The following is a 12,170-nucleotide window of genomic DNA, read 5'->3' as shown; positions in this document are numbered from 1 at the left end:
CGGTTGATAGACGGCTGAGAAATTAATGGTGATAATGGTCAAAAATCTTTAAAATAATTAAGTTGTACTACTCCCTAGCACTCTTTGAAAGATATCTCGGTAACCGAACGTCCAATCAAAATAAAATTCAATAGCGTTCTACTAGGATGTAGTAGCTTTCATTTGCTTCCAAGAGAACTCAAATCGGTCAACAGACGGCTGAGAACCGTGAGTGACATTTTTTGTAACATACATACACACACACACACATACACACACACACGCACATACAGACATTTGCTCAATTCGTCGAGCTGAGTTGATTGGTATATGTGACTCGGCCCTGCGGGCCTCGGATCGAAAGTCGGTTTTTCAAGCGATATTTATACCCTTCTTATGGGTGTAAGAAGGGTAAAAAGAATTTATTGAAATACTCTTCGTAAGATATCTCAGTAATCAAATGTCGAATCGGGCCTTATACAAGGTAATTGTAGCTTTCATTTGGTGCTTAGAGAACCCAAATCGGTTGACAGATGGCTGAGATATTTATTATGGTACCCTTGGTCCAAAATCTTTCAAAAAGTTAACCTGTATTACTCCCAAGTACTTTTTGAAAGATATCTCGGTAATCAAATGTCCAATCCTAATGAAATTGTATAGGGTTCTACTAGAATGTTGTAGCTTTCATTTGGTGCCAGGGTAACCGAAATTGGTTGACAGACGGCTAAGATATTTATTATTATACAATTGGTCAAAAATCTCAAAAAGTTTAGTTGTATAAATCCTAAGTACTCTTCGAAAGATATCTCTGTAACCAAATGTCCAATCGAAATAAATTTTCTGGGTGATCTACTAGGATGCTGTAGCTTTCATTTGGTGCCAAGAGAACTTAAATCGATTGACAAACGGCCGAAATATTTATTATGATACACTTGGTCAAAAATCTTAAAAAGTTTAGAAGTATGACTCATAAGTACTCTTCGAGAGATATCTCGGTAACCAAACGTCCAATCGAAAAAACATTCAATAGCGTTCTACTAGGATGTAGTAGCTTTCATTTGCTTCCAAGAGAACTCAAATCGGTTGACAGACGGCTGAGAAACGTGCGTGACTTTTTTTTGTAACGCACATACACACACACACACATACACACATACACACACACACATACAGACATTTGCTCAGTTCGTCGAGCTGAGTTAATTGGTATATGAGACTCGGCCCTCCGGGCCTCGAATCGAAAGTCGGTTTTTCGAGCGATATTTATACCCTTGTTATGGGTGTAAGAAGGGTAAAAAGGCTTTTCCTACATACATTCCGTGATATTTTTGCTACTGTTTATTAAGCTCAAATATTACAAAGAGATAGTAGCTTTTATGTATTTGTTGCAATTGCATTTTCATGCAGAGCTCCTTGAGAAACCAAATATGATCATAAAAAATCTGTTGACAAACGTCTGAGAAATGTATTATGATACATTTTATCAAAAATCTCTCAAAAGCGTAAATTTCATTACTCCTTAAGTACTCGTGGAAAGATATCTCGGAAACAAAATGTCCAAACGGCATGAAATTTAATAGCATACTACTTGGATGCTGTAGCTTTCATTTGATGCTGAGAGAACTCAAATCGATTGCACACGGCTGATTCATTTATTATGAAGCATTTTGTCAAAGACCTCTTAAAAAGTTAAGTTGTATTACTCCAAAGTACTCCCCGAAAGATATCTCGGTTACAAAATGTCCAATCGGAATGAAATTCAAAAGCGTTCTTCTAGGGTGCAGTAGCTTTCGTTTCGGGCCTTAAGAACCCGAATCGGTTGATAGACGGCTGAGAAATTTATGGTGATACACTTTGTCAAAAATATCTAAAATAATTAAGTTGTACTACTCCCTAGCACTCTTTGAAAGATATCTCGGTAACCGAACGTCCAATCAAAATAAAATTCAATAGCGTTTTACTAGGATGTAGTAGCTTTCATTTGCTTCCAAGAGAACTCAAATCGGTCAACAGATGGCTGAGAACCGTGAGTGACATTTTTTTGTAACATACATACACACACACACACACATACACACACACACACATACACACACACACACACACACACATACACACACACGCACATACAGACATTTGCTCAATTCGTCGAGCTGAGTTGATTGGTATATGTGACTCGGCCCTGCGGGCCTCGGATCGACAGTCGGTTTTCCAAGCGGTATTTATACCCTTCTTATGGGTGTAAGAAGGGTAAAAAGATACATTAAAGGATGATGAAATTCTTGCGATTTGTGATTTCTCTGAAAACTATTCATTCATAATTCAAAACGCTGCTCAAGGATATCATTGGAACAACTCGCAAGCAACAATACACCCATTTGATATTTACTATATGAAAGATAATAAACTTGTAAATGTTAGCTTCATTATCATATCGGAAGTAATGGCTCACGATACAGTTGCGGTCCAGTTGTTCATCTCAAAAATGATAGATTTTATGAAACAATTAACGAACTTTTCTAAAATTTATTTTATGTCTGATGGGGCAGCATCACAATACAAAAATAAGAAGAACTTTGCTAGTCTATGTAGATTCCAGTCAAAGCATGCATTAAGAGCAGAATGGCATTTTTTTTTGCAACGTCCCACGGTAAAGGTCCATGTGATGCTATTGGTGGCACTCTCAAGCGAATGGCAAAGAGAGCAAGCACCGACGAACTGACGTGACTCTCGATCTCAGGACATGACCGAAAACATTACACGATTAATTCAAAAGCCAGTGATCGCAAATGTCAAATTGAAGTGACGTTTGACAAAATGATGACGCCCACGACGCCCATGCAGGCGTCGTCTTGACCGAATAATTTGTAAACAAAAGCACGTGATATCCGGTAATATGAGTCTGCTGCTTCGCGGGCACTCAGAATGTAGCATTTTACGGTTTACTTAAGCATTTGAATATGAAAATTGAAAAATTTAGTCCAACGCCTCAGCCGTAGTTAAATAACACCAAATTTTGGTGGCTGTTACCATCTGTAGGTACGCACCGGATTCAACGAGCGTCGCGACGATGTTGCTGTCTCTGTTGCTGCTGCTGGTGCCGTTAAGATATCGAGTGCTTGGGCAATCACTATTTCACGTTTCGAACAGAGAAATATTATCAAATTGAGAACTTACATTGTTTAGTCATTAATAAATTGCTTCAAGAACATTTACTTTGGTTCTTATGATGAAATTATTGTGTCCTGATGTATAGTTAAATAGCAAAATAGCAAAAGAACGGCAACGGCGGTGATGACGATGAGGGCGACGCCGACGACGCCACAGAATGTAAACATCCACGCTACAATAAATCCAAGAAAAGAATGAAATTATGTGAGACTTATGAGTGTTCAAAGCTTGCAAAAAGCTATATTTTGAACAGAATTAATTGTTTTTTTCTTTTCTTCGTCAATCATGAGAAGTATGAGTAATCATTTCCATTGTATTGACGTTTATAGAGCATCGTTCGACCTTTGAAAAATTTTTCCATTCGAACACACGTTTGCGTGGTATTATTTACGAGTGATCGATATTGTTTGGTCAAAATACTTCTGAACAAAAATCAACAGATGGCATTAGTGTTTCAACGGTTTTCAATTTGAAATTTCGGACGCGCATTTCATGAACCTTCGTACTAGCCTGCACGTCAGTTTGTCGGTGGAGCAAGTCTTGCTCGAGATTATGGAAATACCATAACAACTCCACGAGAGTTATATAACTGGGCAGTTGTATAGACAGATAAAAATATAACTAAATTAAATTTCTGTTACGTATCCACTGAACAGTATATTAAAATGTCAGAAGATCTCGAATATATAATAACGCCAAAACAATACCAGGCACTCAGAAATTCCATAGTTTTTTGCCTATTCCTGGCGACAAAGTAAAGGCAAACAGGTATTCTAATTCAGAAGATGAACCAAAAATATTTAGTATGATCGGAAAAAAATAGAAAAGAACATGTTTGAAATTGGCTCTAAGCCACATATATATATATTTGAAAAATTCATAATTATAAATAATTGTATATTTAAAAGTGCACTTCAATACATATTGCGATCAAACATTACATTTCCTAAGAAAATACATTTGTAATATTTTGAAGTTTTTTATGTATAGGAAAACCCTTCCAAATGATTGAATAAATAACACAAAATCTCCTAGAAAATTGAGTTTCATTGGATTCTGGGATTGTTATGGCCTTCACTGGTTTTATTGTTGATAACAAAATACACTGAAAAAAAAAATCATTCGAACAAGAAAAAGTTTTTGTTAGAAAAACTTTTTTTCCTTAAAAGTGCCCATCTTGTGATGTATGGACGGTTGGTAGGGAACATAATTACCTGTCTTGAGACAAAATTTCATCAAAATCAAAAATGGCGTTTTTTTTTAAATCAACTTTGAATTTTTAGAAATGATTTTTTTCAGTGTAGGGCTCATTTTGGATTTTTTTTCAGTATTTTTTTTTCTTAAAATTTGACTTATTTTGTGATATTCACCCATACAACACTTTTTTGTAGGAGTAGTCATTTTTTGATTAAAAACATTTTTAAAAAATCCATAAAAAAAGTTTAACCCTTTTCAAAAGTCAGTCGAGAAAAAAAATTAGAAAAATGAGTATGCAAAGTGGCTTATCTGGGCAAGGTCTACACACCAAGAAAGTTTCGTTGTAATCTGAGAGGGTGCTGCCAACATTTGTTCGAGTTGGCGCGAAATCCGTCATCTGCAATGTATCTTCAATGAATACGCTAAAAAAATCTCAGAAAAAATCTTACTAATATTTCTGTGGCTTTGCTTAATACCAGAGAAGGAATCTATCACTGATCTCGAAATCAGGTGAACAACACACATCTCCTTCCGAATTGACAATAGTGCCTGGAAGGAATTTATCACAAATATTGTCAGTAAATATATGCCAAAGTTCTGAAAATAAAGCTGCCAAATGTCTTGCTAGAAATTTTTCAGAAATCCAGTAAAAGTCGTAGAAAAACGTCTATAAAAAAATCCTGGTGGAGATTTCCTAACCTTAAACCTACCTGTCCAACGAAAGTAAATTCTTGAATTTTGTCATCAAATTAACTCCTAGTTTGTAGAGAATAACGAGAATTGTCGTTTCCGTCCATTTTTAATTTGATTTAGATCCTGAATTCTTCGCAAATTACAGTTTTAGAGTCATTGAAGAGGTAAAAAGAAAGGTTATGAGACGCTACTGCTATAAATAATTCAGTAGTCTTGGAAGGACTTCACCGAGGTTCTTAAAAACAAAACACCACTAATTCGGCTCAACTTCATTCAGCATTTATAAAGATCTTGTGGCACGGTAAAGGCTGGGTATGCTGCGCAATTCAGATCCCATTGTGATCCACTAGCCTCTGCCCAGTAACTCCTATCCCTACCTCCACGCGGTACCGGCCGGAAACTATGAGCAACCTTAGGGAAGATCGGGTACCCGAGCAGGGAATGAGAACAAACCTATAACAAATTGATAACTCATTTTGTTATTGATAACAAAATGAAATCAAAATAAGTTTTCTTTCCGAATTGTTTTTATTTAATATCAAATTAAGATATCATTTTGTTATCATTTCAAAAACTCAATGATAACAAGATTTGATTTCAAAAATCCAAAAAAGGTTTAATATGCTTTATTGCGCAGTTCCCACCCAACTGGACCCCTTTCGCAGTTAGTATAAGTGCGGGATCGTGAATAAAACTGCGATTTTGCATCGAATTGTTTCGGTGTTTTCTGCGCACTTATTCAGCACTTTGTAATGCATAGGTGCGCAGAAGACACCGACACGATTCGATGCAAAATCGCAGTTTTATTCACGATCCCGCACTTATACTAACTGCGAAAGTGGTGTGGGAAATACGCAATATTAATATTAATTATAGGGCACTGCATTGTTTTGATTTTGTATGGGATTTTGACGTTTCTTGGCCTTGTTGTTTACAAATTTTCTGTAAGAGTGAAAGAAAAGGAGAGAATTTCATGCAGTCCCCTATATTCACAAACTGTGTGTTAAATCTACCAGAGTATTTTACTTACATAGGGGGGGGGGGGGGTGCAAGGTGGGTCACCTAAGGATGGATCACCATAACTTTGTAAATACAAATCGTATTCATTTGTATTCGTCTGCTACTCTTTAATACACTAGTTAGCTATGCTAAAAGTCGATAAAAAAGTTCATTAAACACAAAATATGATGTTGAACAAGCAGTTTTGAAAAGTGATCAATTTTGCGCCGTGAAAAAAGTGCGGGGCAAGATGGGTCACCTTTTAAGTAATTCACATTTTCTCAACTAAAAACGTCAAAATATAAGATTTGTTCCGCATTCATTTATGCTCCATATCCATACAAGAGCTAATAGTAAACATTTTATAAATTTATTTGGAATACATAAAACTTTACGATTTAAGTGGTCCTAAGGCGACTTGAAAATCGATGTTTTCACTAAAAAAATATCATAATTTTATGTTATAATTTTGAGCGTTCATTCCGCTTGATTGAAGTAATTTATGAGATAGTCTTGTAATAAAAAATAAATAACTTTTGAATGCTCCAAAAATACGTTCAAAATTGAAGGTGACCCATCTTGCCCGCGGCCGTTTATATGGAGATTAAATGGAATGTATCGCATAAGAAAAATGACTAAAAACCATTTTATTTCCAATGAGAGTGAATAATTTTTCAATGAATGCCCCAAACTTTTGTATATTCAAGCTGGTCATCTAACAAAATTATTAACATAATCAAAACATGAGTAATGCGCCCGAAAATGGCACTGACCCATCTTGCCCCGCCCAACCCTATTGACACAAAATTTTTAATTTGCTGATTCTGGGTAATGGTCATGCTATTGATTTAAATTGGCTTAAACTTTAGTAAGTCTTTTTAGGGTGACTGGATATTATCGACAGGTTTGTTCTCTTCGTTATGAGAGGGTATTCATCGGCCAAGTTGCCTGAAACTTGGTTGTATAGCTTGGTTGGGAAAGATTTGAGGCCAACTTTGAATTCAACAGGTTTCAAAAAGCCTTTCATGACGAAGAGAACAAAACTACCCAGAATACAAAAGTTCCCAGATATCAGTTATTTCAATCTTAACATATTGCCAAATATTTTTAAATTTTTAAATTCTATATTAAAGGCAAAAGAAGTTAGATATGGCCAACCCAAGTAATTCACGTACATTCTACTGTTGATGGTCACATCGCGCGAAAAAGGATTTATTGTAGCTCCGTACCAAAATGATGAATTTCGCTATGTTTGAAGTTTTGAAAATAACACAGATATTTATTACGGCCATTTTCCAACCGACTATTATGCCAGATTATGCCATTTGGCCATTATACCAAAAGACTATGCCAAACGACATTATGCCATACCCGATAGAATTATTGTAGTAAAATATGTTTCCTATCGGATGCCTTATTTTTTCAATGTCATCCTTTTCCCCGGGTAACGAGGGAAAAGGCTGAGAAGCCGAATGCCACTCTATTCGTTGCTCGATGTCATTCAATTTGAGTCCCGATGCCTGTGGCTGTGGGATGTCGTGAACATTGCCCACATTTGTTTTGCTGCAGTGCATGTAATCAGAAGGAAAAGCTGAAATATAATTATTGCCCATTGAGGAGATTTATAGATTCCGACGCAATAAAATGATAAGGCTCATTTTTGGCGTGGGTACATTATAAATATTTGTTTACAACGCAATACATTCGCCAAAGGTGTATTGAACAACGCAAAGTAAAATATTCACTAGGACGCGATCTGTTTTTATATTTGTGGGCCCACGCAAGAAAAATCCACGCGACTAATATTCGCGCAGGAGTCTAAACAGGTGGAATCTCCGCAATACCTATACAAAAATATTAACCCTCGAGCGATCGCGCTGTTGTATTTTGTACAACACGTTAAAAAAAATTTCGCTTTTTGTACTCAGCATTAGCGTGGTGCTGACGCAGGTAGTCAACCGCGCGAGGAACATAAATACGGAAGGTTAAGGGCAGTTGTCCTTTGACTCCAAATTTACTTTTCTTTGTCACTTCAATGTCCATCATTATTCTTTTAGTTGAATCATGGTATAGTTATGCTGCATATCTATGAGGATATCATATCCGATTTCCATACAACTTTTCTTCGTTTAGGCTCGAAGTTAGAAATGACTGTTGATGAAATGTTAATGTTACAATCGATAATACTACGTCATTAATAGGTGCCATATTCTGATAATATCGTATCAAACAAAACAAGTTTTCAATCACGAGATTCTTCTAAATTTAAAATAAAATCTAATTTAAATTTTTTCTTATTCATGTTAATTAATGCCTAATAAAATATCAAAATGAATACTAAATTTGTTATTATTTTTAGTTATTACCCTTTAGATTTGATAACTCCCTGAGAACTGCGTATGATATCAAGTCGTAAAATTTAGATAACAAAATGAGATATCAATTTGTTATCAATGAGAACTCATTCTGATTTCAATTAGATATTCCAGTACATTATTTTGTTATCATTTTTGTTATGTTAACACTTAAGTCATACAAATTGAAAACTCACTTTGTTATCATAATTCGTGATATCTAAATAACTCAATTTATTTTCAATTAGTTCTCATTCCCTGCTCGGGTAACCAACCCCGGTGGGAACTTTGGTCGTAGGCTGACAGGGAAGGGGGGGTTTGCTTCGGCAAACCTGAGCGTCTGTTCTCCAGGAGGAGCGGCTCACAACAGCGTCTGATCCCCATGTTAGGGGCGGCTGATTTACGTCTCAGTGCCAGGGAAGGACTCTAAGCTCAACTGTGCACTATGGTCCTCCGGAAAGTAGGGGGTTGGTGTCAGGCCCTACGAGCCAGCCGTAAAAAACCATTGTAACGGAAAATCAGCAACAGAATAATACGAACCGAGACCAACGGCAACGACCCCAGCGAACAAAAAGGACTTGCGATTGGAAACTCGGTACGTGGAACTGCCGATCTCTCAACTTCATTGGGAGCACCCGCATACTCGCCGATCTACTGAAGGACCGCGGGTTCGGCATCGTAGCGCTGCAGGAGGTGTGTTGGACAGGATCCATGGTGCGAACGTTTAGAGGTAATCATACCATCTACCAGAGCTGCGGCAACACACGCGAGCTGGGAACAGCTTTCATCGTGATGGGTGATATGCAGAGGCGCGTGATCGGTTGGTGGCCGATCGACGAAAGAATGTGCAGGTTGAGGATCAAGGGCCGATTCTTCAACTTCAGCATAATAAACGTGCACAGCCCACACTCCGGAAGTACTGATGATGACAAGGACGCATTTTACGCGCAGCTCGAACGCGAGTACGACCGCTGCCCAAGCCACGACGTCAAGATCATCATAGGAGATTTGAACGCTCAGGTAGGCCAGGAGGAGGAATTCAGACCGACGATTGGTAAGTTTAGCGCTCACCAGCAAACGAACGAAAACGGCCTACGACTCATTGATTTCGCCGCCTCCAAAAGTATGGCCATACGTAGCACCTTTTTCCAACACAGCCTCCCTTATCGTTACACCTGGAGATCACCACAGCAGACGGAATCTCAAATCGACCACGTTCTGATTGACGGACGGCACTTCTCCGACATTATCGACGTCAGGACCTATCGTGGCGCCAACATCGACTCCGACCACTATCTGGTGATGGCCAAACTGCGCCCAAAACTCTCCGTCATCAACAATGTACGGTACCGGCGACCGCCACGGTACAACCTAGAGCGACTGAAGCAACCGGATGTCGCCTCAGCATACGCGCAGAATCTCGAGGCCGCGTTGCCAGACGAGGGCGAGCTCGATGAGGCCCCTCTAGTGGACTGCTGGAGTACAGTGAAAGCAGCCATCAACGACGCAGCCGAGAGCACCATCGGGTACGTGGAACGGAATCGACGGAACGAATGGTTCGACGAAGAGTGCAGAACGGTTTTGGAGGAGAAGAACGCAGCGAGGGCGGTAATGCTGCAGCAAGGGACTCGACAGAACGTGGAACGTTATAAACAGAAGCGGAAACAGCAGACCCGCCTCTTTCGGGAGAAAAAGCGTCGCCTGGAAGAAGCGGAGTGTGAAGAAATGGAGCTGCTGTGCCGTTCCCAAGAAACACGGAAGTTCTATCAGAAGCTCAACGCATCCCGCAACGGCTTCGTGCCGCGAGCCGAAATATGCAGGGATAAAGACGGAGGCCTCTTGACGGACGGACGTGAGGTGATCGAAAGGTGGAAGCAGCACTTCGATCAGCACCTGAATGGCGTGGAGAACGTAGGCAACGGAAGGAACGACGACGCCAGTGCAGCGGAGGACGGAAATGAACCAACTCCCACGCTGAGGGAAGTTAAGGATGCCATTCACCAGCTCAAAACCAACAAAGCAGCTGGTAAGGATGGTATCGCAGCTGAACTCATCAAGATGGGCCCAGAAAAGTTGGCCACCTGTCTGCATCGGCTGATAGTCAGGATCTGGGAAACCGAACAGCTACCGGAGGAGTGGAAGGAAGGGGTAATCTGCCCCATTCACAAGAAAGGCGACCATTTGGAATGTGAGAACTTCAGGGCGATCACTATTTTGAATGCTGCCTACAAAGTGCTATCCCAGATCATCTTCCGTCGTCTGTCACCTAAAACAAATGAGTTCGTGGGAAGTTATCAAGCCGGCTTCATCGACGGCCGGTCGACAACGGACCAGATCTTTACCGTACGGCAAATCCTCCAGAAATGCCGTGAATACCAGGTCCCAACGCACCACCTGTTCATCGACTTCAAAGCGGCATACGATAGTATCGACCGCGCAGAGCTATGGAGAATCATGGACGAAAACGGCTTTCCTGGGAAGCTGACTAGACTGATTAAAGCAACGATGGACGGTGTGCAAAACTGCGTAAGAGTTTCGGGTGAACTATCCAGTTCATTCGTGTCTCGCCGGGGACTGCGACAAGGTGACGGACTCTCATGTCTACTCTTCAACATCGCGCTGGAAGGTGTGATGCGACGAGCCGGGCTCAACAGCCGGGGAACGATTTTCACAAAATCCGGTCAATTTGTGTGCTTTGCGGACGACATGGACATTATCGCTAGAACATTTGGAACGGTGGCAGAACTGTACACCCGCCTGAAACGCGAAGCAGCAAAGGTCGGACTGGTGGTGAATGCCTCAAAAACAAAGTACATGCTGGTAGGCGGAACTGAACACGACCGGATCCGTCTGGGTAGTAATGTTACGATAGACGGGGATACTTTCGAGGTGGTGGAGGAATTCGTCTACCTCGGATCCTTACTGACGGCTGACAACAACGTGAGTCGTGAAATTCGGAGGCGCATCATCAGCGGAAGTCGGGCCTACTACGGGCTCCAGAAGAAACTGCGGTCGAAAAAGATTCACCCACGCACCAAATGCACCATGTACAAAACGCTAATAAGACCGGTGATCCTCTACGGGCACGAGACATGGACCATGCTCGAGGAGGACCTACAAGCACTCGGAGTTTTCGAGCGACGCGTGCTAAGAACGATCTTCGGCGGTGTGCAGGAGAAAGGTGTGTGGCGGAGAAGAATGAACCACGAGCTCACTGCACTTTACGGCGAACCCAGCATCCAGAAGGTGGCCAAAGCCGGAAGGATACGGTGGGCAGGGCATGTTGCAAGAATGCCGGACAACAACCCTGCAAAGCTGGTGTTTGCAACGGATCCGGTTGGCACAAGAAGGCGTGGAGCGCAGAGAGCACGATGGGCGGACCAGGTGGAGCGTGACTTGGCGAGCATTGGGCGCGACCGAGGATGGAGAGCGGCAGCCACAAACCGAGTATTGTGGCGTACTATTGTTGATTATGTCTTGTCTTAATGATGTAGAACAAATAAATGTATGTATGTAAAGATCTTGTCTGAAAGTTTCCAGAAGCATTCTAAGCAAGAAATATTCTAAGTCGAAAAACTGTGTCACTCCACTATACTCCGATAAGTGATGAAAAACCGTAAGGCAATGTCATGTTATAATTGGGGGGGGGGGGAACTAATGACGAGTGTATGCACCTTGGATTTGCTATGAAAAATTCGACTTTTTTGACGAATTTGGCATTGTTTTTTTTTTTCTTAACAATAATGCAGATGTGCACCGCGGAGCGATTTATTTCCA

At 40.4% G+C, this 12,170-nt stretch overlaps 1 protein-coding gene across 1 annotated transcript in view; it reads left to right on the top strand.

Moving 5' to 3' along the window:
• LOC109622675 (uncharacterized) overlaps positions 1 to 12,170 on the top strand; it is a 517,321-nt gene that overhangs the window by 18,605 nt on the left and 486,546 nt on the right. The window lies entirely within an intron of this gene.

This window comes from Aedes albopictus, chromosome 2, assembly GCF_035046485.1.
Source record: "Aedes albopictus strain Foshan chromosome 2, AalbF5, whole genome shotgun sequence".
Classification (NCBI taxonomy): domain Eukaryota; kingdom Metazoa; phylum Arthropoda; class Insecta; order Diptera; family Culicidae; genus Aedes; species Aedes albopictus.
This window is presented reverse-complemented; position numbering and strand designations above follow the sequence as displayed.